The 25,496-nt window shown below is 41.7% G+C and overlaps 1 long non-coding RNA gene across 1 annotated transcript in view; it reads right to left on the bottom strand.

Moving 5' to 3' along the window:
- Positions 1–268: 268 nt before the first annotated feature.
- LOC141265136 (uncharacterized) overlaps positions 269–25,496 on the bottom strand; it is a 40,698-nt gene continuing 15,470 nt past the window's right edge. Inside the window, exons 2-3 of the long non-coding RNA XR_012320055.1 lie at positions 4,971–5,115; positions 269–386 (exon numbers count right to left, since the gene is read on the bottom strand). This is a non-coding gene — a long non-coding RNA (uncharacterized lncRNA). The remainder of the gene's footprint in view (positions 387–4,970; positions 5,116–25,496) is intronic.

Consider the following 25,496-nt stretch of genomic DNA (forward strand, 5'->3'; position numbering starts at 1 on the left):
GAGCATCGTGCAAGTACTCGGCGAGCTCCAAGCATCTCTAGTACTGAGATGCTCGGGTGAGTACTGAGCAGTGGCGAGCATGCTCGCTCATCACTAGTCCCAACTAGAGATGAGCGCAGGACCCACAGATGATGTCGTGCTGCTCAGAGTAATCAAAAGCCGCTCCGGGGACACCGGAAGGTTAGAAATTTGCTGCCTCCAGTCAAGCTGCCAGGTAGCACTGACACTGACCTGCACGCTGGACCAGAGACCCGTGAATTGATCCACTCATCTCTAGTCCCAACCATCCTGGATACAGCAGACAGTCCCAGATTTGGGTCTACGCCGTGCAGTCTTGGGCGTCTGCTAAATTTCCCTCACTGCCACCGCCACTCTGACATCTCCTTCTGCCAGGGGAGAAAGAAATGGTAAATAGGTATGCATTGGTAAGTTGGGAGGTATGCCATTAAGTCCCTTGAATTTACCAGTTGTAGTATCAGGGATGCAGCATGCATGTAAATATAATCTGTATCTAAATCATACCCACCCCCTTCTTGAGCAAGTCTCCAACTTCATCCACGTTACAGAATTATATTTATGTCAGTAATAGCTTTAAATGCAACTTATCTGTTCCATAACCAAAAGGTAGGAATAATTAAAATATCCTGCGCTGGTAAGGTTTAGGCCGTGTACATGAAGGGAGAGGGTTGTTGGGGACAAAATGTGGACAATAAGAGAGGATGATAAAAAAGTTTTTATTTTAAATAGTAAATCTCACATAAAAATGACGTTAAATCATAGTGAAGGTTAAAAAATGATAAAATATTAGATAGAGATAGATGGTGGGTCTTTTGGGGTAGAGGCTTTCTGTAGGTTCCTTATAATTGTAGCCTCGTGGGTTTCTATACCAGTTTTGGAAGGATAGTAGTCTGGATGTTTCCTAGGTGTAAAAAGGAATAAGAGAAGGGGAAAGGGGGGGTTTTAGTGACCTGATTGCTCCCCGTATACTTGGAGTGGCTGCACTCACTGGTGAAGGAAGTGATTTACCTGTTGTCGATCTGGGTAGATTTCCAGGTGTTGATGACTTGTGCTTGGGGTGATGATCGTTTGTAGATATTTAGGCAGCAGGATTAGAAGGTGCTACTAATGGAAATAGAGTAATATTAGTTAAGCCTGTAACACTTTGCATAGGGTCTGAATGGCACATATAAAGGAATTCAGTTTTTTTACCTGTAAAAGAGGGGGTTCTGTGTAAGTTGCAGGACTGCACTAGATGGTGTCTGCGGTCTTGATTGTTGTCTGGTTCTGGGTGATGGACAGCTATTGTGGATCGCAGTGCTACTTGCTGCTGTTGGCGAATAGTAGAAGGATTTTGTTATACCTGTGGTACAGTGCAGCGAGTCTGAGTGGCACAGGTGAGAAAATATATGTTTACCTGTACGAGGTTCTGTGTAGGTTCCAAGGTAGCCCGAACTAGTGACTACGGTCTTGAAGCCTTTTGTCCAAGGCTGGGTGATGGACAGCAGTATGCGTATCCAAAAAAGCTTGAAGGATAAATGTTAGTGTACTTAGGTGTATCTATGGATTCTATTTAGTAGGGGGAGGGGGAGGACATATATAGTGCAGGTAAAATGATTAAAATGTTACCTGTTGGGTTAGAGCACTGAAAATCTGCTTGTTCCTTGGGCTCACTGGTAGTATTAGCAGCAGTGGAGAAGCAGTATCTGTGCTCTATGTTAGGGTACTGAGGATCTGCTTAATCCTCTTGAGCTTATTCGTGGATGTAGTTGCGTTCAGGGGAGATGGGCAGTCTAGTGTGTGTGCAGCATGTGCACACTGTAGTGCAGTCTTAGATGCTGAATGTCACCGTGGGAGCAGAGCTCAGTACTTACTGTTAGTTGTCTGTCAGGGATGGTTCGGCTAGCAGGGACTAGTTAGTGTCCCACTGTGCACTGTACCACAGGTATAACAAAATCCTTCTACTATTCGCCAACAGCAGCAAGTAGCTTCAAGCACTGCGATCCACAATAGCTGTCCATCACCCAGAACCGGACAACAATCAAGACCGCAGACACCATCTAGTGCAGTCCTGCAACTTACACAGAACCCCCCTCTTTTACAGGTAAAAAAACTGCATTCCTTTATATGTGCCATTCAGACCCTATGCAAAGCGTTACAGGCTTAACTAATATTACTCTATTTCCATTAGTAGCACCTTCTAATCCCGCTGCCTAAATATCTACAAACGATCATCACCCCAAGCACAAGCCATCAACACCTGGAAATCTATCCAGATCGACAACAGGTAAATCACTTCCTTCACCAGTGAGAGCAGCCACTCCAAGTATACGGGGAACAATCCGGTCACTAAAACCCCCCCTTTCCCCTTCTCTTATTCCTTTTTACACCTAGGAAACATCCAGACTAATATCCTTCCAAAACTGGTATAGAAACCCACGAGTCTACAATTACAAGGAACTACAGAAAGCATCTACCCCAAAAGACCCACCATCTATCTCTATCTAATATTTTATCATTTTTTAACCTTCACTATGATTTAACGTCATTTTTATGTGAGATTTACTATTTAAAATAAAATTTTTTTTATCATCCTCTCTTATTGTCCACATTTTGTCCCCAACAACCCTCCCCCTTCATGTACATGGCCTAAACCTTACCAGCGCAGGATATTTTAATTATTCCTACCTTTTAAACATTGGACTTCTCCAATACTGTCAACCTGTGGTGGTTGTCTATCCCTCGCAGCAGGTAACATCCAGGCCCACCTACCAGCGCCTACACACATTTTTTATCCTGTTTCATAATCAGTTTTGATTTCATATGTACAAGTGCTTCTCACTAAATTAGAATATCATCAAAAAGTTAATTTATTTCAGTTCTTCAATACAAAAAGTGAAACTCATATGTTATATAGAGTCATTACAAACAGAGTGATCTATTTCAAGTGTTTATTTCTGTTGATGATTATGGCTTACAGCCAATGAAAACACAAAAGTCATTATCTCAGTAAATTAGAATAATTAACAAAAAACAGTGAGAAGCACTTGTATCTCCAATGTAGATTCACAGTTGACCCATATAGAAAACCAATCAGATATGGTCTTTTTAATGACCAGAAAACAGCAAACATATCATTAACCCACACTGACAATTCTCATCATCAAATCCAAAATCTATGATCAGTCTTTGGCAAAGGTTTTCTATAGTAGAACTTTCCCATGGTCGTGTAGATAGGAAACTCACTGCCTTCTATGTCTGAGTCATGCTCAGTATGCTATTTTGTTCAGAAGTCATCGTCTCATAAAATGATGTATCACACAACCTTTACTGTGGAGAAATGCCAAAATTTACACAATGGTCCATTTATTTATTTATTTACACACAGAAAACATATTTCACAATCCCCAGAGTTAGCTGAATTGGAAACTTTAATGTATTAAAAAAATATTCAATCTGAAATCAAACACACAGGAAATGCACAAACTGTGTAGTTTGTAATCATGTCTCTGCTGTTTTTCAAGGCATGATATAACCATGCACATTATTTATATACCATAGTACCGTATTTTTCGGATTTTAAGACGCACTTTTTGCCTCCAAAATTTTGGGGGAAAATGGTGGTACATCTTATAATCCAGATGTAGCTTACCAGAGGTGGCAGCTGTGGTGTAGTGGGGTCCCAGGAGACCAAGTCGCTGCTGCCGGAAGCTGATGGCGGTGGCAGGAGTGGGGCGATGCTTCGGACTCCAAGCTGGGAAAAGGGGGTATTTGGTGGTGGAAGGCTGAGGCGGACCCTGGGCTTTAAGAAAATGTTGGCAGTCCACTTCCTATTGTTTTCAGGAAAATGACCTCCTGGGACCCTGCTCCACCGCAACCGCTACCCCTGGTAAGCTACAGAAAAAGCTGACTATAAAAATCTGACTATAAGATGCACCACCATTTTATTAAAAACATTTTTTCCTATTTTCTACCCCCAAAAATTGTGGTGTGTCTTATGGTCCAGTGCATATATTGGTGTTGCCTTCTTTTTACTCAAACTTTGACAAACACTTAAAGGGGCATTCCCATCTCCTAGATCCTATCCCAATATGTAGTAGGTGTAATAATAATAATATTAGCAAATACCTCCAATTAGAAATGCGGTATAGTATTTTTGATTCGCTATGTCAATTACCTCATGTGCAGGGAATACACGACCTTAGGTATCCACGGTTATGACCACTAGCAGCTAGCTAACTAACTGTCACTTTATCAGTGGACGTAACCATGGATACCTAAGGTCCTGCAATGCCTGCACATGAGGGAAGTGACATGGCGAATCAAAAATACTATACTACATTTATAATTGTAGGTATTTGCTAATATTATTATTATTACACCTACTACATATTGGAATAGGATCTTGGACATGGGAACACCCCTTTAAGTTTCAACTGGAGGCAAAAGCAAAAAGCTAGAATTAGTTTTACACAGGACGATGTTCTGCATTACATGTCCGCTAATCAATAACATGTTTGCTGGTTGGTAGTCACAAATAGCCTATTTAGACAGACAGACCGTGCTTAATAGTTACATAGTTACACAATTATAAAAAGACACATGTCCATCAAGTTAAACCAAGGGATGGGAAAGAATAGTGAGAAGGATTGTAAGTACACCCATAATGCATGCCCCAGTAGGTCATAAAGAGCACGTGTTTCCTTCATAATCTCAAGTGTTGATCAGTTGGATCAACATTCAGAATAAGAATTTTATACATGTACATATTTATTTATTGGAAATAAGCAAATCAATTCCAGTAGAATTGAACTCTACTCGACTTCTACAAAAATCTGCATTCGTCAAAATGCGGTTTTCTTATAATTTGCTTACACGCAGAATCAGCAAAATGATGACTGCTGGCCGCCATTTTTCTGAACCATAAAGGACCATCAAAAGGTTAAAAGATAAAAAAAAATACTTAAACTCACCTCTCAGCACACGCCCTTGGGCCCCTCAGCTCCTCACCATCACTACTCCAGCCCTCGTTGCATCTTCTGATCCCCACCACTGACACTTTAAATCCCCAAGCCTCTCAAACTGAGTAAGGACTTTCAGCTCTGATGAGATACGGTTCTGCAAATGCACAAGCAAGATAACAGCACACATGGTGACATCATGGCGTTTTGAGAAAAAAAATCCAAATGCTAAGATTATGGTTTTTCCACAACACTACAAAAAATGCAATAACAAGCAATCAAAACATTGTGTCTGCCTCAAAATGGTATCAACAAAACCATTAGCTCAGGGTACAAAATAGCAATCCCTCAAAGAGCGCCATTAACTAAAGATTGGATTTCGGAAAATTGCGGCCCAAGCAAAATTATTTTACAAATGTCCAAAATTTTTTTGACTACTTACAAAAAAACTATGCATTTTTGGTATCTCTGTAATTGTACTGATCTGGAGAATCATCTTGCCAGCTAATTTTTAAAATATAGTAAACATGGTAAATAAAAAACAAAAATAATTGTGAAATTGTGCTTTTTTGCAATTTTGCCACACTTGGAATTTTTTTCCCACTTTCCTGTAACATCACATGATGAATTGAATAGTGCCATTTAAAAGTACAACTCTTCTGTCAAAAAAAAACAAGCACTCATATGGCTATATCAATGGAAAAGTAAAAAAAAAAGTTATGGAATAAGTGAAAACGCAAAAGTGGAAAATAGCCAGGTCGAGAAGGTTAGTGAAGAAGATTAGTGTCGTTCAATTATCAATTTCTTTATCTATTTCTGGGAGGGATAACAGCGGATTTGTACAACACAGAGTTATAAGGTTAATGATGCAGAGTTATTATTTCATGGAGTATAGAAGTATTTACTAAAACAGAAACATCAGAAGAGCTGACAGACATAAAACTAGAACTTCATATAAACAACTTATAACAGTTTAGAAGCAGTCTTCCATCACCACATTCACTTTATACTGATAAATGAATAAAACGGACCGCATGCTTATCGCCTTATATTTCATTTCTGCAATAAAGCATTCTTTATTTATATATTTGCTATAATTGCCATGCAACCCTAGCATTTTTATTCCACCAATTTTGACACAAGTGAATTAAAGGGAGCAAATATTTTTGTTATTCATTTATTTCATATTTACAGCTCAAAAAAAAGAAGATTGCAAATTGTCATGAGAGATCCTGTATTGTGGTTAGGGTGTAATTTGTGAGACTATTTATATAATAACCGCAGCAGATAATCAGCCAAGAAGAAAAATGTAAGGACTATTGGCAAAACACTACTTTTTTTTTTTTTACTCAGCTGTTGCAAGCTACAAATGTGCTGGAACAGGGATTCCAAGATCTGTGTTCCTATATTTAAGCAGATGGCAATTACAGTGTAAGCAAGCAGAGCTCCTGCACCAAGTGGTTGCCATTAGAGAATAAGTCGGTATGACATATTTCTTAGTGGCATGCAGCTAAATGTCAGTTGCTGCTGCCATATATTGCTCACACTTTTGCAAAGATGTCAGCATTGCGAAGGACAAAAAAATATTTTATATATTTCTCTTAAAACTCAAAGACATTTGTATCTTTAATCTGCAGCGAGCAGGGAAAGGGATACCATTCTAGCCCATATGATTTTAATTAGGGGTTATGAAAGCAAAAGTGTGAAGATAGGATTCTGACTGCTGGATGGTCACAGAAGCCGCTCCACAGCTGCACATGTTACTCACAGAGGGACCATTCCAGGATGTAGGTTGATGACAGCAGTGCAGAGAGATCTTTGATATCTTTGCATTTTTTAGGGGCTTTGATGAGCAAACATGTGGCTTTGTAACCAAACAGAGCAATAGAAAGCACATTTAGAGTAGGAAAATGGGGGAACATGATCTCTAGAAGGCAAATAAAAAATCATCAAGAAGTGGAGATACAGATTGTAAAGTCTATTATCATCATACAGTTGTTAAAAGGTAATAGCTGGAAAGTTTGCTTTATTCCCTCGTATAGGGAACCATTACACATATTGTTTATGTTACTTAGGAGGAAGGGGAAATGGCAAGTATCCTTTAAACTGATTAATCTCTTCTGAACACATGGTTAACTCTGGTTTAGGACATAGAAAAAGGTTATTGAATAGAGATGAGCAAATTTTTTAAAATTCGACAGCTTTGATGAATATTTTTCACTGCTGTCCTGTCACACACACTATCTGTAATTAGTGATGAGCGAGCATGCTCGCCACTGCTTGGTACTCGCCCGAGCATCTCAGTACTCGAGATGAAATAAAGACACAATTCTTTAATGTTCTAAATTAAACTCTACTTACCGTATCGCCCATTCCAGCTGAAGCCAACGATCTCCTGCAATATGAGTAAAAAAATAAACCAACCTCATCCTTACCTTTCCATGGTTCCCAGGACGGCTTCAGCTCTGCTACATTCACATGACAGGCTGGATCGTAGCAGAATGCTGCCATCCAGCTTGCCATGCCGCAGACACTGAGAAGCTCCTCAGTGAAGCTCCTCAGTGTCTGGCTGTGACGGCATCCAGATGAGCCGAGTTCATGTCCAATGAACTCAGCTCACCTCATGCACGTCACTGACAGCGTGGGAGAATTCTCCTGCGCATGCGGTGCCAGCAAATGACGTCACCACTTGAGCAGGAGAATTCTCTCACGCTGGGACGGCATTGAGATGGCAGGCTGGATGGTAGCAGAACGCTGCCATCCAGCATGCCATCTTTCAGAGACACTGCGGAGCGCAGGCAATGTCTCTGAAGGATTTCTTTCTTAATTTCAAAGGCATGTGTGCGTTGAGAAAATGAAACAACTAATCTGGAGCATCTTAACCCCTTTGTGACAACCATTACATATTTTTACTAACCTGAGATGTAAGAGAATAGCATCCCCCGATGGTTGAAAATGCAGTGGCTGTCAGTTGTACAATATAGCTGACCCTCTGCTGTATCAGTGATGTTTGGTGTTTGCACCAACCATGGCCGTTTAACCCTTTAGACACTGTTGTCAACAGTGACATCGACATCTAGATCATTAACCCCTTTAAAGCCCAGGACGTACTAATACGTATCTGCGCCCTGGGACTTAAGAGCCAGGTACGTATTAGTACGTTCTGTTGATTTCGCCCGCACACAGGATGTGCGGGCGCGATCGCCGCCAGGTGTCAGCTGATTGTCACAGCTGACACCCGGTGCTATGTGCAGGGAGCGGTCCCGCATCATTCCTGGCACATTAAACCATGCAATGCTGCGATCGAAGTCGATCGCAGCATTGCGGGGGAAAGGGGAGGTGATCGCTATATTCACCTCTCCTGCCGGCGTCCAACGCTGTCTGCCGCAGCTTCCCGGATGTTGCCATGATGACCTGATGTCGTCATGATAACATCCGGGTCATCAGACAGCAGGAAGATACTTTTCGTCATGCGCAGTGCATGACCAAAGTATCTTCTGCATCTGCAGCGCTGACAGCCTGTATAGCTCAGGGATGGTGCTCCATCCCTTTGCTATACAGGCGATCAGAGTAAAAAAAAGTGAAAGTCCCATAGTGGGACAAAGTATAAAAGTAAAAAAAGTGTTAAAAAATGAAAATAAATAAATAAATAAATTTAAAAATATAAAAAAAAAAATCAAAAAAATAATCCACCAAAAATAAAAATATAATGTACCCATCAATAAATATTATTATGAAAAAAAAACAAAAGAATAAAAGTAAACATATTTGGTATCGCCACGTCCGGAGCGTCCTGACCTATAAAACTGTCCCACTAGTTAACCCCTTTAGTGAACACGGCAAAGAAAATAAATAAAAAACTAAGCAAAAAACAGTGCTTTATCATCATACTGCCAAACAAAAAATGTAATAACACGCGATCAAAAAGACGACTATAAATAAAAATGGTACTGCTGAAAATATCATCTTGTCCTGCAAAAAACAAGCTGCAATCCAGCTCAATCAGCCGAAAAATAAAAAAGTTATAGCTCTCAGAATAAAGCGATGCAAAAAAATATTTTTTTCTATAAAATAGCTTTTATTGTGTGAAAACGCCAAGATATAGAAAATCTATATAAATGTATAAACGTACTGACCCGAAGAATAAAGCTACCTTATCAATTTTACCACACACGGAACAGCATACAAAAATTAAAAGAAAAACAATTCCTGAATTGTTGGTTTTTGTGTATTCTGCCTCTCAAAAATCGGAATAGAAAGCGATCAAAAAATGTCACGTGCCTGAAAATGGTACCAATAAAAACGTCAACTCATCCTGCAAAAAACAAGCCATCACATGACTCTTTTGGCCAAAATATAGAAAAATTATAGCTCTCAAAATATGGCGATGCAAAAACTAGATTTTGCAAAAAAATGCGTCTTTTAATGTGTGACAGCTGTCAATCATAAAAACACGATATGATTCTGGTATCGCTGTAATCGCACCGACCCGAAGAATAAAGTTGTCTAATCACTTATACCGCACGAGGAACAGCGTAAAAAATAAACTCTCAGGTTAGGGTTAGGGTTGTGCTAGGGTTAGGGTTGTGCTAGGGTTAGGGTTTGTGCTAGGGTTAGGGTTGGGCAATGGTTAGGGTTGTGCTAGGGTTAGGGTTGTGCTAGGGTTAGGGTTAGGGTTGGGCAAGGGTTAGGGTTGGGCTAGGGTTGGGCTAGGGTAAGGGTTGGGCTAGGGTTGGGCTTGGGGTTAGGGATGGGCTAGGGTTAGGGTTGGGCTAGGGTTGGTGTTGGGTTAGGGTTGGGGTTAGGGTTGGGATTTTTTCAAAAGTAAAAACAAAAAAGATGATGATATGGCGACTAGTGTTGAGCACAAGTGCTTGCTACTTGAGTTTTCATCGGGTGATCGGGTATGCACTGAGTATCGCGGGTGCTCGAGTGACATGCTCGAGTCTCCGCCCCATATGCTTCGTGGCAAAAAAAACCTTGCGGGGATTGCCTGCCATGCATGAGCGATCCCCGCATGTTTTTTTTTGGGGTGTCTAATAACCGTGAAACATGCAGGGCGGGGACTCGAGCATGTCACTCGAGCACGCGTGATACATGGTGCATACCTGAGTACCCGATGCAAACTCAAGTAGCGAGCACTTGTGCTCAAGACTAATGACAACTTATTCAATATGATGACCTAATGTTATAAAATTTTGTCATACCTCTGGGTTCAAAATGTTCACTATGCCCCTTCATAAAATCCTTGAGGGGTGTAGTTTCCAAAATTGGATCACTTGTTGGGGGTTTTCACTATTAGGCACATCAGGGGATCTCCAAACACGACATGGCGTCCACTCTCGATTCCTGCCAATTTTGTGTTCAAAATGTCACACAGTGCTCCTTCCCTTCTGAACTCTGCCGTGCGCCCAAACACTGTATTTTCCCTACATATGGGGTATTAGCGTACTAAGGAGAAATTGCAAAAAAGTTTTTAGGGTCCATTTTCTCCTCTTACCCTTGTGAAAATAAAAAAATTGGGGCTAAAACATCATTTTTGTGGAAAAAGTTTGATTTTTTTATTTTCACGGCTCCATGTTATAAACTTCTGTAAAGCACTTGGGGGTTCAAGCTGCTCACCACACATCTAGATAAGTTCCCTGAGGGGTCTAGTTTCTTGTGGGGGGTTTCCACTGTTTAGGCACATCAGGGGCATATCCGCTAATTATTAAAGCAAATTTTACATTCAAAAAGTCAAATGGTGCTCCTTCCCTTCCGAACCCTGCCATATGCCCAGGTAGTGGTTTTCCCCCACATATGGGGTATCGGCGTGCTCAGGAAAAATTGCACAACAAATTGGCTGGTGCAATTTCTCCTGTTACTCTCATGAAAATGCCAAATTAAAGGCTGAAAAACATTTTTGTTGAGAAAATATGAAAATGTTATTTTTATGGCTCAATGTTCTAAACTTCTGTGAAGCACCTGCGGGTTCAATGTGCTCACTACACATCTAGATAAGTTCCCTAAGGAGTCTAGTTCCTAAAATGGTGTCACTTGTGGGGGGTTTCCACTGTTTAGGCACATCAAGGGCTCTCCAAACGCAACATGGCGTCCGCTAATTATTCAAGCAAATTTACATTCAAAAAGTCAAATGGCGCTCTGTCCCTTCCGAACCCTGCCGTGCGCCCAAACAGTGTTTTTTCCCCATATATAGGGTATCTGTGTTCTCAGGGGAAATTGCACAACAAATTTTAGGGTCCATTTTTTCCTGTTACTCCTGCAAAAATAAAAAAAATTGGGTCTAAATAACATTTTTGTGAAAAAAGTTAAAGGCTAATTTTTTTCTTCCACTTTCCAAAAATTCCTATGAAGCACCTGAAGGGTTAATGAAGTTCTTGAATGTGGTTTTGAGCACCTTGAGGGGTGCAGTTTTTAGAATAATGTCACTTTTTGGGTATTTTCTGTCATGTCATAAAGACCCCTCAAAGTCACTTCAAATGTGGTGTAGTCCCTAAAAAAATGGTTTTGTAAATTTTGTTGGAAAAATGAAAAATCGCTGGTCAAATTTTAACCCTTATAGCTCCCTAATAAAAAAAAATATTGGTTCCAAAATTGTGCTGATGCAAAGTAGACATGTGGAAAATGTCATTTATTAACTATTTTGTGTGACATATCTCTCCGATTTAAGGGCATAAAAATCCAAATTTTGAAAATTGCTAAATTTTCAAGATTTTCGCAAAATTTCCATTTTTTTCACGAGTAAACGCAAGTGATATCAAAGAAATTTTACCACAATCATGAAGTACAATATGTCATGAAAAAACATTCTTAGAATCAGGGGGATCCGTTGAAGCGTTCCAGAGTAATTACCTCATAAATTGACAGTGGTCAGAATTGTAAAAATTGGCCCGGTCATTAACGTGCAAACCACCTTGGGGGGTAAAAGGGGTTAACAGTGCATCAAGGCTCACTTTTTAACTCCATTAGCACCCTGAGATCATGATCGTGTGGCCCTGATGTTTGCCATGGCAATCCAAGGCCAAGTAATGGCCATAGAGTCTCTCAGCTATAGCGGCCTGTTCAGATATTAGCAACATTTTAATAGGAAAATAAAAAATGTCATTCTTGTAATTCCCTTTTGTGTTAATTCCTGAAAAGAACCTGAGGGTTAATAAGCTACCTGACAGCAGGTTTGTATATTTGAGGAGTACTGTTTTAAAATGGTATCACTTTTTCTGTTTTTCTAATATATAGGTCCCCCAAAGTCACTTTAAAACTGAATACGTCCCTGTAAATTTCCTTGAAAAAAAGAAAAAATTACTGCTACATTTTGAACCTTCTAATATTCTAAAAAAAAGGAGATTTTACAAATATCTGGATTAAAAGTATCAACATTCAAAGTTTGAAAATTGCACATTTTTTAATATTTTTTTTCAAATGTCTGATACCTTTATAAATAAACACAAAATAATAATAATTTTTTTAATGATAATAATTTTTTATTTTTATAGCACCAACATATTCCGCAGCACTTTACAATTTTAGGGGGGACTTATACAGACAATACAGAATAAGCATATCTCAAATCAAAAGGAGTGAGGGCCCTGCTCGCAAGCTTACAGTCTATGAGGAAATGGGGGAGACACAAAAGGTAAAGTGTACATATATTGTATAATGCAGCCTTGATATACTAAATAGGATAAATAATAATACATGGACTGGTCGCCAGCCAGTATGTGTACAGTCCTGACCGAGGCTATTAAGTACATGGATGGTATGAACCTGAAATTGAAGAAGATTTTAATATGGGGGAAAACTGGGACGGACAGATAGTGTGTTTAGGCGATATGCCAGCCTAAAGAAATGGGTTTTTAGGGTCCGCTTGAAACTGTGGGTATTGGGAATTAATCGAACTGTCCTGGGTAGTGCATTCCAAAGAATTGGCGCAGCATGCGAGAAATCTTGGAGAAGGGAGTGGGAAGTTCGGATTATGGAGGATTTTAGTTTTAAGTCATTGGCAGAACGGAGGGCACGTGTAGGGTGGTGGACTGAGACAAGGGAGGAGATGTAGGGGGGTACTGAAGCATGGAGCGCTTTGTGGGTAAGCGTGATAAGTTTAAATTGGACTCTATATTGGATGGGTAACCAATGCAATGACTGGCACAGGAAAGAGGCATCGGTGTATCGGTTGGCGAGGAATGTGATGCTTGCTGCTGCGTTAAGGGCGGATTGGAGAGGGAAGAGTTTAGTAAGAGGGAGACCGATTAGTAGAGAGTTGCAATAGTCGAGACGAGAATGAATAAGAGCTACAGTAAGAGTTTTTGCCGAGTCAAATGTGAGAAATGTCCTGATTCTTGAGATGTTTTTGAGGTGTAGATGACATGAAAGAGCGAGTGATTTGATGTGAGGAGTGAAGGAAAGATCTGAATCAAAAATTACCCCAAGACAGCGAGCTTGTTGCTGGGGAGTAATGGTTGAGCCACAAACGGAAATGGCAATATCGGGCACAGGTAGGTTAGTGGAGGGAGGAAATATGAGTAGTTCAGTTTTTGACAGATTCAGTTTTAGGCAGACGGAGGACATAATATAAGACACAGCAGAAAGACAATCACTAGTCTTTTGTAGTAATGCAGGGGTGATGTCCGGAGCATATGTGTATAATTGGGTGTCATCAGCATAGAGATGGTACTGAAAACCGAATCTGCTGATTGTTTGTCCAATAAAAGCGGTGTATAAGGAGAAAAGAAGGGGGCCTAGAACTGATCCTTGAGGAACTCCAACAGAAAGGGGAAGGAGAGAGGAGAAGGTGCCAGCGAAAGACACAGAGGCGCGGTCAGAGAGATAGGAGGAGAACCAGGAGAGAACAGTGTCCTTGAGGCCAATAGTGCAGAGCATAGTGAGGAGGAGCTGGTGATCCACAGTGTCGAATGCTGCAAAGAGATCCAGGAGAATCAACAGGGAGTAGTGACCATTAGATTTAGCTGTTAGAAGATCATTAGAGACTTTAGTGAGGGCAGTTTCAGTAGAATGTAAAGAGCGGAAACCAGGTTGTAGAGGGTCAAGAAGAGAGTTGTCTGAGAGATAGCGGATTAGACGGGAATGGACCAAGCGTTCCTGGAGTTTAGAGATAAATGGAAGATTGGAAACAGGTCTGTAGTTGGCCGTGCAGTTCTGTTCAAGGGATGGTTTTTTAAGTAATGGATGTATGCTGGCGTGTTTAAAAGAAGAGGGAAAGATACCAGATGAGAGGGAGAGGTTGAAAATTTTAGTTAGGTGAGTGGTGACAGCTGAAGAAAGGGACTGAAGGCGATGTGAGGGAATAGGGTCACTGGTGCAGGTAGTAGGGCGAGAAGATGCAAGGAGCCTGATCACTTCATCTTCCGTGACTGGTTCGAAAACATATTGATCTAAATTTACCACTATTGTAAAGAATAATGTGTCACGAATAGTGTTGAGCATTCCGATACTGAAATATCGGGTATCGGCCGATATTCGCGGTATCGGAATTCCGATACTTAATTCCGATACTTTTACAATATCGAATACCGGAATCGGAAGTTCCCATAATGCCTGCGCTCTGCAGTGTCTCTGAAGGATGACAAGCTGGGTGGCAGCGCTCAGCTGAGATCCAGCCTGTCATCAGTTTGCCATCCCAGCGTGGGAGAATTCTCCTGATTGTTTAAAAGCCGGCGGGCGGTAAAAAGCCGCCGGCTTTTAAACAATCACACGGCCCCATACTGCTTCCCCGCAGCCTCCCACCCCGATCCTCCGCTCCCCTCGCCACCTCCCATCCCGATTGTAAGTTAGGACCGGGCGGGGAGCACAGCACCAAGGAGCGGGGAGTGAAGGACCCGGGCGGGGAAGCCGGCAGTGAAAAGACTTCACCGCCGGCTTTCCCGTTCTGTGCTGCGCTTTCCCGCCGGTTATTTCAAATGAACAGCTGAGGTATCAGGTGATGCCGATCAGCTGTTCATTTGAAGTAGCCGCGGTGCCCTCAGAGGGTTCATGTGAGTTCATGCTTGACTGCATTGCATGAACTCACATGAACTTTCCCACGGCCACACAGGTCAGCCTCACCTCCCAGACCATCAGCCCGTCATGATTGGTGTGTGCGGGTGTGCGCGGTGTCTGTGCGATGTCTGCGAGTGTGTGCGGGTGTGCGCTGTGTCTGTGCGATGTGTGCGGGTGTGTGCGTGCAGGCAGACATAGGCCGATGTGACACTACTACTCCCATCGGCCTATGTCTGTCCCCGGTCCACTCGTGCCAGCAGGATCAGCTCGATGGGAGCAGTAGTTCCCATCAGCCTGATCCTGCTATTTAAATTGCCCTACTGTGTCCCCAATAAATTTTAAATACATGTCATTGATGGCCAGTGGTTGCCTACAATAAATTAGTTTATACATTACCTGTCCCCGCCGATCGCCACCGAAAATAAAGTAAAAAATAAAAAACTACACCTATACTCACCTAGACACCTAATTCCCCGAAGCCATCGATCTCCTGTAATAAAATATAAAATAATAAACCACAACCTTATCCTTACCCCTCCGTAGCAGTCCACGAGTGTCCCACGAACATCTCCAGTTCAGAGCAGCCACTTACCCCTCCGTAAAGCAGCCCCGTCATTGCATAAGCGGGTTCACCGGAGTTCAGGCAGCGCTGCTCCGGTCAGCTCCTTTACGGCCCTGCTGTATCGTGAGAAATTCCCACGGTACAGCAGTGCCGTAAAGGAGGTCTCCGGAGCTGCGCTGCCTGAATGCACTCCAGTGACCTCAGTCAGTGGCTCCCGCTGCCGGGAGCGGACGTGTTCCCGGCAGCGTGAGCTTACAGCAGCCATGCACAGCTGTCACCATCTCCAGATGTGACAGCTGTGCATGGGAGATCAGCGCAGGAACGTGGACAGGTAACTATTTTTTTTTAGTAAACTAAGAATTAAATAAAATGGTGTGTTTTATTTCAAATAAATTATTTTTTTCTGGGTGTAGTGTGTTTTTTCTTTTTAACACTTTGTAGGTTAGTAATGGGGATGTCTTATAGACGCCCATCATTACTAACCTGGGCTTCATGGCAGCTGGCGCTGACATGAACCCCAGCCCTATTACCCCCTGCCACCGCACCAGGGCAGCGTGGAAGAGCGAGGCTAAGTGCCAGAGTTGGCGCATCCTATGGATGCGCCATTTCTGGGGCGGCTGACGGCTGGTGTTTCTAGCCTGGGAGGGGGCCAATATTCATGGCACCCTTCCTGGGCTATTAATATCAGCCCCCAGCTGTCTGCCTAGCCTTTGCTAGCTATTAAATTAGGGGGGACCCCACGTCATTTTTTTGGGGGGGTCCCCCATTTTAATAGCTAGTAAAGGCTAGGTATTCAGCTGGGGGCTGATATTAGTAGTCTGGGAAGCTCCGTGGGTATTACCCCTTTCCCAGGCTTCAAACATCTGCCCCAGCTGTCTGCTTAACCTCCGCTAGAGACTAAAATTATGGGGGATCCCACGCCAATTTTTTTTTAAAATAAATCCTTTATTTTAACACTAAATGACATTTGAGGAGTTAATAAAGATGCAGTCCCTAAATTATTATTTATTTTTGAATTAATTTTTCCCAAAAATTTTGACGTGGGCTTTGCTATATTTTTGTATGCCAGCCAGGTACAGCATCCAGCTTCTATGAACGCGCCATTTTCCGGGGTGGCTGCGGACTGCAATTTGCAGCGGGGGGGGCCCAGAAAGCTTGGGCTTCCCTGCGCTGCAGATTCCATCCCCCAGCTGCCTAGTTGTACCTGGCTGGACACAAAAATAGGGAGAAGCCCCACGTATTTTTTTTTTAATTATTTCATGAAATTCATGAAATAATAAAGAAAAAAAGGGCTTCCCTATATTGTTGTGTCCGGCCAGGTACAAATAGGCAGCTGGTGGTTGGGGGCAGCCCGTTCCTGCCTGCTGTACCTGGCTGGACCCAAATATAGTGCGAAGCCCCACGTCAATTTTTTTTAAATTATTTCAGGAAATTCATAAAATCATAAAAACCCGAAAGAAATCTGGCATCGTTGTAATCGCACCAACCCGAAGAATAAAGTCACCTAATCACTTTTATACTGCACGAAGAACCGCGTAAAAAATAAATAAAACCAATTCTTCACCTGCTGCTAATTTGTTTATTCTGTCTCCCAAAGATCGCAGTAAGGCTCGGCTCATATTTATCCTGCGCTCTGCGCCGAGCGCTTACACCGTGGTTTACCATGTAAATCTCTGAAATATGTGATTCAGACGGAACCCACGGTGGATGATTCCATGTAATGAGGCAGATGGTGGTACTGTGGACGCCGTCTGACCTATGATCCGGCGGTGTCCATCTTTTTAGGCATAGATAAAAGCACGGTCTGCCACAGTTTTGTGCACCTCTGAAAAGAAGGACAACGCTGAACAGAGGCCATACGGAGTCCAGAGTAACTCTGGTGCCTCATCTCATTATAGTGAATGGATCCCTTAGGGGTTTCATCTGAATCACGTCATTCGGAGATTTAGATGGAAACCCCAAAGTAAGTGCTCAGTGTAGAGCGCCGGATAAATGTGATCTAAAATGTTCCCAATAAAAGCTTCACATAAAAGCCCCTACTCGGGTCTGTTGTGTGGTTACTGGTAGTACAAAGACTCTGGAAAAGCAAAATGGCTCCTCGCCCCTCAAAAGAAATTCAGCAAATCCAAATCCCTACTCCCTACTAAGCACCGCAGTGTGTCTAGACCACATTTAGTGAAAACATGTTTGGCAGGGGTATAGTTTCCAAAATGATGTCACTTGAGGAGGGATTCTGCTCTTCTAGCACTTAGGGGCTCTGTATGTTGAGTCCGCAAACTATTCTAGGAAAATCTGCGCTCCAGGAGGCAAATAGCGCTCCGTCCCTCCTGTCGCCGTATGGCCAAGCAGTACTGTATAGCCACATATGAGTTATTGCCACATTCATCAGAAATTTTGGTGCCATTTTTATCCATTCCCAATGGTATAAAATTCTGTGACACACCTGTGGTGTCAATATGATCACTGCACCCCTAGATGAATTCGTTGAGAGGTGTAGTTTGTAAAATAGGGTCATTTATGGGGAAATCTGCTGTTATGGCACCTCAGGGGATCTCCCAGTGGGTCATGTCACCTGCAAGTCACAACAGTAAAATCTGCACTATAATATGGTGCTGCTTCCTTTCTGACCTTACCACTGTGCCTCAAAAGTAGTTCCCAATTACATGTAGGGTATTGGCGTGCTCAGGATAAATTGCTCAACAACTTTTGGGGTCCATTTTCTCCTGTTACCCTTGTGAAAATAAAAAAATTAGGGCTAAAAGAAAATTTTTGTGATTTTTTTATTTTCACGGCTCTATGTTATAAACTTCTGTGAAGCACTTTGGGGTTCAAAGTGCTCCACACACATCTAGATAAGTTCATTGAGGGATCTAGTTTCCAAAATGGGGTCACTTGTGGGGGGGTTTCCACTGTTTATGCACATTAGGGGCTCTCCAAATTCGACATGGGGTCTGCTAATTATTCCAGCAAATTTTGAATACAAAAAGTCAAATGGCGCTCTGTCCCTTCCGAGCCCTGCCGTGTGCCCAAACAGTGGTTTTCCGCCACATATTGGGTATCAGAATGCTCAGGAAAAATTACACAATACATTTTGGGGTCCATTTTTATCTGTTACCCTTGTGAAAATGAAAAAAATAGGGTCTAAATTTAATTTTTTGTGAAAAAAAGTTAAATGTTAATTTTTTTCTTCCTCATTGAGTCAGTTCCCGTGAAGCACCTGAAAGGTTAATAAACTTCTTAAATGTGGTTTTGAGCACCTTGAGGGGTGCAGTTTTTGGAATCGTGTCACGTTTGGGTATTTTCTGTCATATAGACACCTCAAAGTCACTTCAAATATGTTGTGGTCCCTAAAAAAATGGTTTTGTAAATTTTGTTGGAAAAATCAGAAATCGCTGGTCAACTTTTAACCCTTATTACTTCCTAACAATTTTTTTTTTCCAAAATTGCGCTGATATAAAGTAGACATGGGAAAAATGTTATTTATTAACTATTGTGTGACATATCTCTCTGATTTCAGGGCATAACAATTAAAAGTTTGAAAATTGCTAAATTTTCAAAATTTTCGCCAAATTTCCATATTTTTTTTTCACAAATAAACGCAAGTGATATCGAAGAAATTTTAGCAGTATCATAAAGTACAATATATCATGAAAAAATACTCTCATAATCAGGGGGATCCGTTGAAGTGTTCCAGAGTTATTACCTCATAAAGTGAGAATTGAAAAAATTGGCCCGGTCATTAACCTACAAAGTGGCTCGGTCCTTAAGGGATTAAGGAACATTCACACAGAATTTTTTTACTAGAATTTGGAACTCTTTTTTGCTTCAAAGTCCACAAAAAAAATGCTTCCAATACTTTTTGAATAGACTTCCTATTGATTTTAATGGAAAACGCCATTCCCATTACAATTTACAGTATATGAAAGGAAACTTATTCAAAAAGTACTTGAAAACAAAATTAAAAAAAAAGTATTCTATTTGAGAGCAGAACTCTTTCTTTTTATGAACGTCCCCAAAGGTTATTTCCACACGGAATCTTTTCAGATGGTTTCCGCCCAGAATCCACCTGAAAAAGTGCCCCAAAAGTACCCCATAAAATTAACATAGTTCACCTGAATGACAAAATGACATCCGTCTTACACCACTTCTTTCAACCGCTTCAGGGTTCGTACACCCTGATGCATTTAAAAGAAGAGACATGCTCATTTTTCAGATGGCTGCCGCTCATAAACTGCTCACTTTCTAATGTCTCAACAGGTAATATCCCTATATTTATAGTAGCCCTGGAAATGACTTAACATGACAATGTGGTCCTCAGACTAAAAAAAAATGTGCACCTCAACTCTACAGGGCAGTCATCCCTTACCTACATGCACCACATTCCCTATTTGGCAACCAATTCTTCACTTGCTAAGAGAAAAGTCATTTTTTTTTATACTGTATAAAATTAACAGGAAAGGACCCCCAGTACCCCTCCCACAGATATTAAGCCAATCTACCACTTCTGGGTATCAGATAAGTACCATAAGAAGGTTTAATGCCATTTGTACATTTCAGCCGCCGCCTCATGCAAGCATCCGCCAAATGTTTCAAATTTGCGAGGATGTCTGTAGAGTTTAAGCAACAGCAGACACATTAAAGGAAAACAATTGTAAATGATTAGAAGATTACAGGAAACATCCTTTTCATGTTTTACACAAGCGAGTTCTGTGATCGTGAGAACACAACAACGTCCCGTTAGAAATTACCGAAGAAAATTAACAAATATTATCTTAAGTGTGATAGTTGGTTATTATAGTAATAGCCATCCACGTTTACATTGGCCATTCTTCAGATGCAAAGTACCATGTTCCTTCTGGTTCTTTCTGTCATCTTATGCCTCATTAACTATATATTAGCGCTCAGCATTTGTGCCTTGTGCGGGGTAACATACTTCTGAAGAAACTTGGCATATGTTTAATGTTTGGACCAACTTCAACTAATTATGAACTTCCCTAATTTTTTAGTAATTTTTTTTTCCTACTTGACCTCATATCTAGATAGAACATACATTTATCATAATTTTAGCTGGTTACACTTGAAAAAATAATAATATATGAATTGCTGACAATTTTAAATCTAAAAATATGGTAAATTTAAGCCTGTCATTGTCTGTTTCTTTTGACTCTTATGATAACTCGTTCAATTGAGGTGACTTAGAAAATTAATGACATGTCATTTCACAGTTGCCTTGATTGACAAGTTCTGATGCATTGATGGACTGAGGGCTGCTACATCTGTAACATGGTTTAACACCTTCCTGACCAGGCAATTTTATGGTTTTGTGTTTTTGCTTTTTCCTCTCCTTTTTTATTTTTCCATCTACATGGCCATATGAGGGTTTTTATGGGACAAGTTTTAGTTTTAAATGATATTCATATTACAAAATGTGTACTGAAAAATGACAAAACAAAATTTCAAATGGGGTAAAATAGTGAAAAGGTGCAATTCTGTATTTTTTTTGCTTTGCTTTTTTTATAGTTTTGGTAATGGTAATGGAAAATTGTATGTATCAACATGATCCTAAAGGTCAGTATTCTTGCTGCAATGCCAAACTTGTATAGTTTGTGTTTTCATATTTTAATCGCTAAAAAAATTAGAACTTCATAAGAAAAAGATTTGGTTTGCGCCATTTACTGAGATCCTTAACTTTTATATTTTTCCTTCAATGGAGCTGTCTAGAGTGCTTGTTTTATGTGTAGAAATTGACATTTCTAATGACAACTTTTTGGGGTACATATAATATTTTCATTGCTTTATATTGCATTTTTAACCCCTTTATAGCCTGGTACGTAATAGTACGCACCAGGCTGTCACCCCCTGTTCAGCGCAGGCTGCGGCGCTGAGCCCACACTGAACCGGAAGCGCGTCACTTACCCCGCCCATCGGTGACCCCATCACGTGATTGCAGGTCACCGATGCATGGGCATGACAACTCTGGGTCTGCAGCAGACTCCAGTGGTTGTCATAAGCTGATCGCTATGAGCGCCACCTAGTGGTCGGCGCTCATAGCACAGGAGCATTTCTGCTACATAGAAGTGATCTGCTCATCACCTCTATGTAGCAGAGGCGATCAGACAGTTGCTGCTTCTAGTCTGATATGGAGACTATAGAAGCAAGCAAAAAGTGAAAAAAAATGTTTTTAAAAATATTAAAAAAATTAAAAAAATATGAGTTTAAATCACCCCCCTTTCGCCCCATTCAAAATAATATAATAAAAAAAAAACACATGCACATATTTGGTATCATCATGTTCAGAATCGCACGATATATCAATATAAAAAAAAATTAATCCGATCGGTAATTGGCTTAACGAGAAAAAAATTCTAAATGCCTGAGAAACATTTTTTGGTCTCGGCAATATTGCAATAATAAAATGCAATAACGTGCGATCAAAACATCAGATCTACCCCAATATGATATCAATAAAAACTTCAGCTCGGCGCGCAAAAAATAAGCCCTCACCCGGCCCCAGATCCCAAAAAATGGAGACGCTACGGGTCTTGGAAAATGGCGCCTTTTTTTAGCAAATTTTGGATTTTTTTCACCACTTAAATAAAAAGAACCTATACATGTTTGGTGTCCGCGAACTTGTAATGACCTGGAGAATAAGAATGGCAGGTCAGTTTTAACATTCAGTGAACGTGGTAAAAAAAAAAACATCTGTGGTATTGCACTTTTTTTGCAATTTCACCGCACTTGGAATTTTTTTCCTGCTTTCCCGTAACACGATATGGTAAAACCAGTAATGTCGTTCAAAAGTACAACTCATCCCACAAAAAATAAGCCCTCACACAGCCATATTGACCAAAAAATAAAAACGCTATGGCTCTGGGAACAAGGGGAGCAAAAAATAAAATGCAAAAACGGAAAATCACAGGGTTGCGAAGGGGTTAAAGATAGTTAGCAATTGGAAAATGGCAATTCTGGTCTTTCTCTTCAGAAATTTTGATAGATCATACTTTAACTAATAGAGCGATACCAATTTTTTTTAAATTATTATTATTTTTTCAAATGGGGGAATGGGATTTGATTCAAATGCATATTTTTTTACATTTTATAGGTTTAAATACATTTAATTATATATTTTTTTACTTTATTTTTAGGGGACTTGAATCCGTGATTGTTTTATTGCTTGTTTTATACTGTATGTATACTGTATGTATGCTGTATACTGCATTCATTTCCTTTCCGCTGACATACCCACTTTCTTCATGGGTGACTTAAAGATCCCTATTAACACTTCCCACTCAGCTGTCTCTAAGCTTCTATACCTCACTTCTTCCTTTGGCCTTGCTCAATGGTTTTCCACAGCCACTCACAAAGATAACCACACACTGGACCTCATCTTCACCCGCCTCTCTACCCTATCTAACCTTTCTAACTCACCTATACCTCTTTCTAACCACAACTTACTCACATTCTCTTCCCTCTCCTCTCCAGGTCCACAATCCCCAGTCCACAAATTGCACACCCTCACAGAAACTTCAAACACCTCGACCTACACTCAATCTCTGAATCCCTTCTCCCTCTTACAGACATAAATTCCTTAGACGATGCAGACGCTGCTGCCACTTTATATAACACCACAAAAGCTGCATCTCTTGAATCGGTCGCCCCCCCCTCGCACATACCAAAACTTGCACAATCAACAGGCAACCCTGGCACACCAGCCTGACTAAAGAACTGAGATAGCCTTCCAGGGCTGCAGAACGGAGATGGAAAAGGCCCCACTCCAATAAGCACCTCAAACAGTCTCTCAAAGTTTTCAAGTCCACACTCACTGCAGCAAAACAAACTTACCGTATTTTTCGGACTTTAAGACGCACTTTTTTCCTCCAAAATTTTGGAGGAAAGTGGGGGGTGCGTCTTATAGTCTGATATGCATAAAATACTGTGGCTGTGGGTGGTGGGGGGATGTGGGGGAAGTGACAGTGGCAGAGTAGCGGTGCACAGGAGGCAGCAGCCGCCTGCTGTAGTCTACACTGTGCCCGCTACTGCCTACACTGTACCTGCTACTAAAGAAAATGAATAGTCACTGCTCCCCAAGCCCATAGGCGTGGGGAGCAGTGAATATTAGTTTTCCTTAATAACCGGCACACTGTGCCTGCAGCGCAGCTCCTGGTAAGTATGGCACCATGTATGTATGGCCCCCATCATCCCTCATCCCGGTATGTATGGCCCCCTTCATCCCTGTATGTATGGCCCCCTCATCCAGGTATGCATGGAACCCCCTGATTCCCCTCATGCTGCACAGAAAAAAAATAAACTTTCATACTCACCTCCTCTATCCTCCAGCACTGTGTCACGCTCTGTGCCGGAATAGTCACTGCTCCCCACGCCGGAATTGTGTGCGTGGGGAGCAGTGACCATTCATTCTCCCCAATAGCATGCACACTGTAGCCACAGCGTGACTCCTGCTGCGTTCGGCTGTCAGCGTGCCCGCTATTAAATTCCATGAATATTCACCACTCCCATGGGTGTGGTGAATATTCATGCCCTTTAATAAGAGGTGAGTATGACTGTTTATTTTTTTTCTGTGCAGCGTGACGGGGATCAGGGGGTGCCAAGCATACCAGGATGAGGGGGCCATACATACAGGGATGAAGGGGGCCATGCATATCAGGATGAGGGGGTCATGCATACAAGGATGAGGGGGGCTATACATACAGGGATGAAGGGGGCCATACATACCAGAATGAGGGGGCCATACATACAGGATGAAGAGTGCCATACATACCAGGAGGAGGGATGAAAGTCCCATACATACCAGGATGGGTGTGAGGGGAGACATACATAACAGGATGAAGGATGCCATACATACCAGTAAGGGGGATGAGGGGGCCATGTATACCAGGATGGGGGACTTGGGCGCATGAATATCAGGATGGGGATGAGGGCCATGTATAACAGGAACGAGGGGGCCATATATACTAGGATGGGGGATATTAACAGAATTAGGGGACATTACCCCTATAACAGTGTCAGCAGCAGACCCCCTCCCCCTTAACAGGGCATCATGACCACATTTTTTGCTTAAATTTTTTTCCATTTTCCTCTTCTAAAACCTAGGTGCGTCTTATAGTCCGAAAAATACTGTACTTCTCATCTCTCATTACATCCCTGTCTCACAACCCTACACAGCTATTCAGTACTTTCAATTCTTTCCTCTGTCCCCCAGCTCCCCCCTCTCCTTTCATCTCAGCTGAAGACTTTGCCTCATTCTTCAAGCAGAATATTGACAACATAAGGCAAAGCTTTTGCCTAAAGTCCCCACAGTCCCTCCTCATAACTACTCAACTCTCCTCCTCCAAAAGCAGCTTCTCCGCCATCACGGTGGATCAACTTTCCTCTTTACTCTCCAAATCACATATCACCACCTGTGAACTTGACCCAATCCCGTCCCACCTCATTCCAAACTGTACCACAGTCTTCATCCCAAGCCTAACCCACCTCTTCAACTTGTCACTAACAACTGGTGTCTACCCCTCATGCTTCAAACTTGCCTCGATCACACCCATCCTCAAAAAAGCCATCCCTTGACCCATCCTCTCTGTCTAGCTATCGCCCTATATCACTTCTCCCCTATGCCTCAAAACTACTGGAACAACACATCCATCTTGAACTGTCCTCCCACCTCTCCTACTGCTCCCTCTTTGACTGCTGACAATCTGGCTTCCGACCCCACCATTCCACTGAAACTGCCCTGACTAAAGTTACCAATAACCTACTAACTTCCAAATCCAAGTGACACTACTCTGTCCTTCTCCTCCTGGACCTGCCTTCAACACAGTGGACCATTCCCTCTTACTATAGGCTCTCTCATCTCTTGGCATCACAGACTTGGCCCTATCTTGGATCTCCTCATACCTAACAGACAGGACATTCAGTGTCACACACAACCTCCTCGTCTCGCCTCCTACAAGTCGGTGTCCCCCAAGGCT

The sequence above is a fragment of the Phyllobates terribilis genome, unplaced genomic scaffold, assembly GCF_046119375.1.
Source record: "Phyllobates terribilis strain yellow unplaced genomic scaffold, ASM4611937v1 Scaffold_4__5_contigs__length_816908805, whole genome shotgun sequence".
NCBI classification, from domain to species: domain Eukaryota; kingdom Metazoa; phylum Chordata; class Amphibia; order Anura; family Dendrobatidae; genus Phyllobates; species Phyllobates terribilis.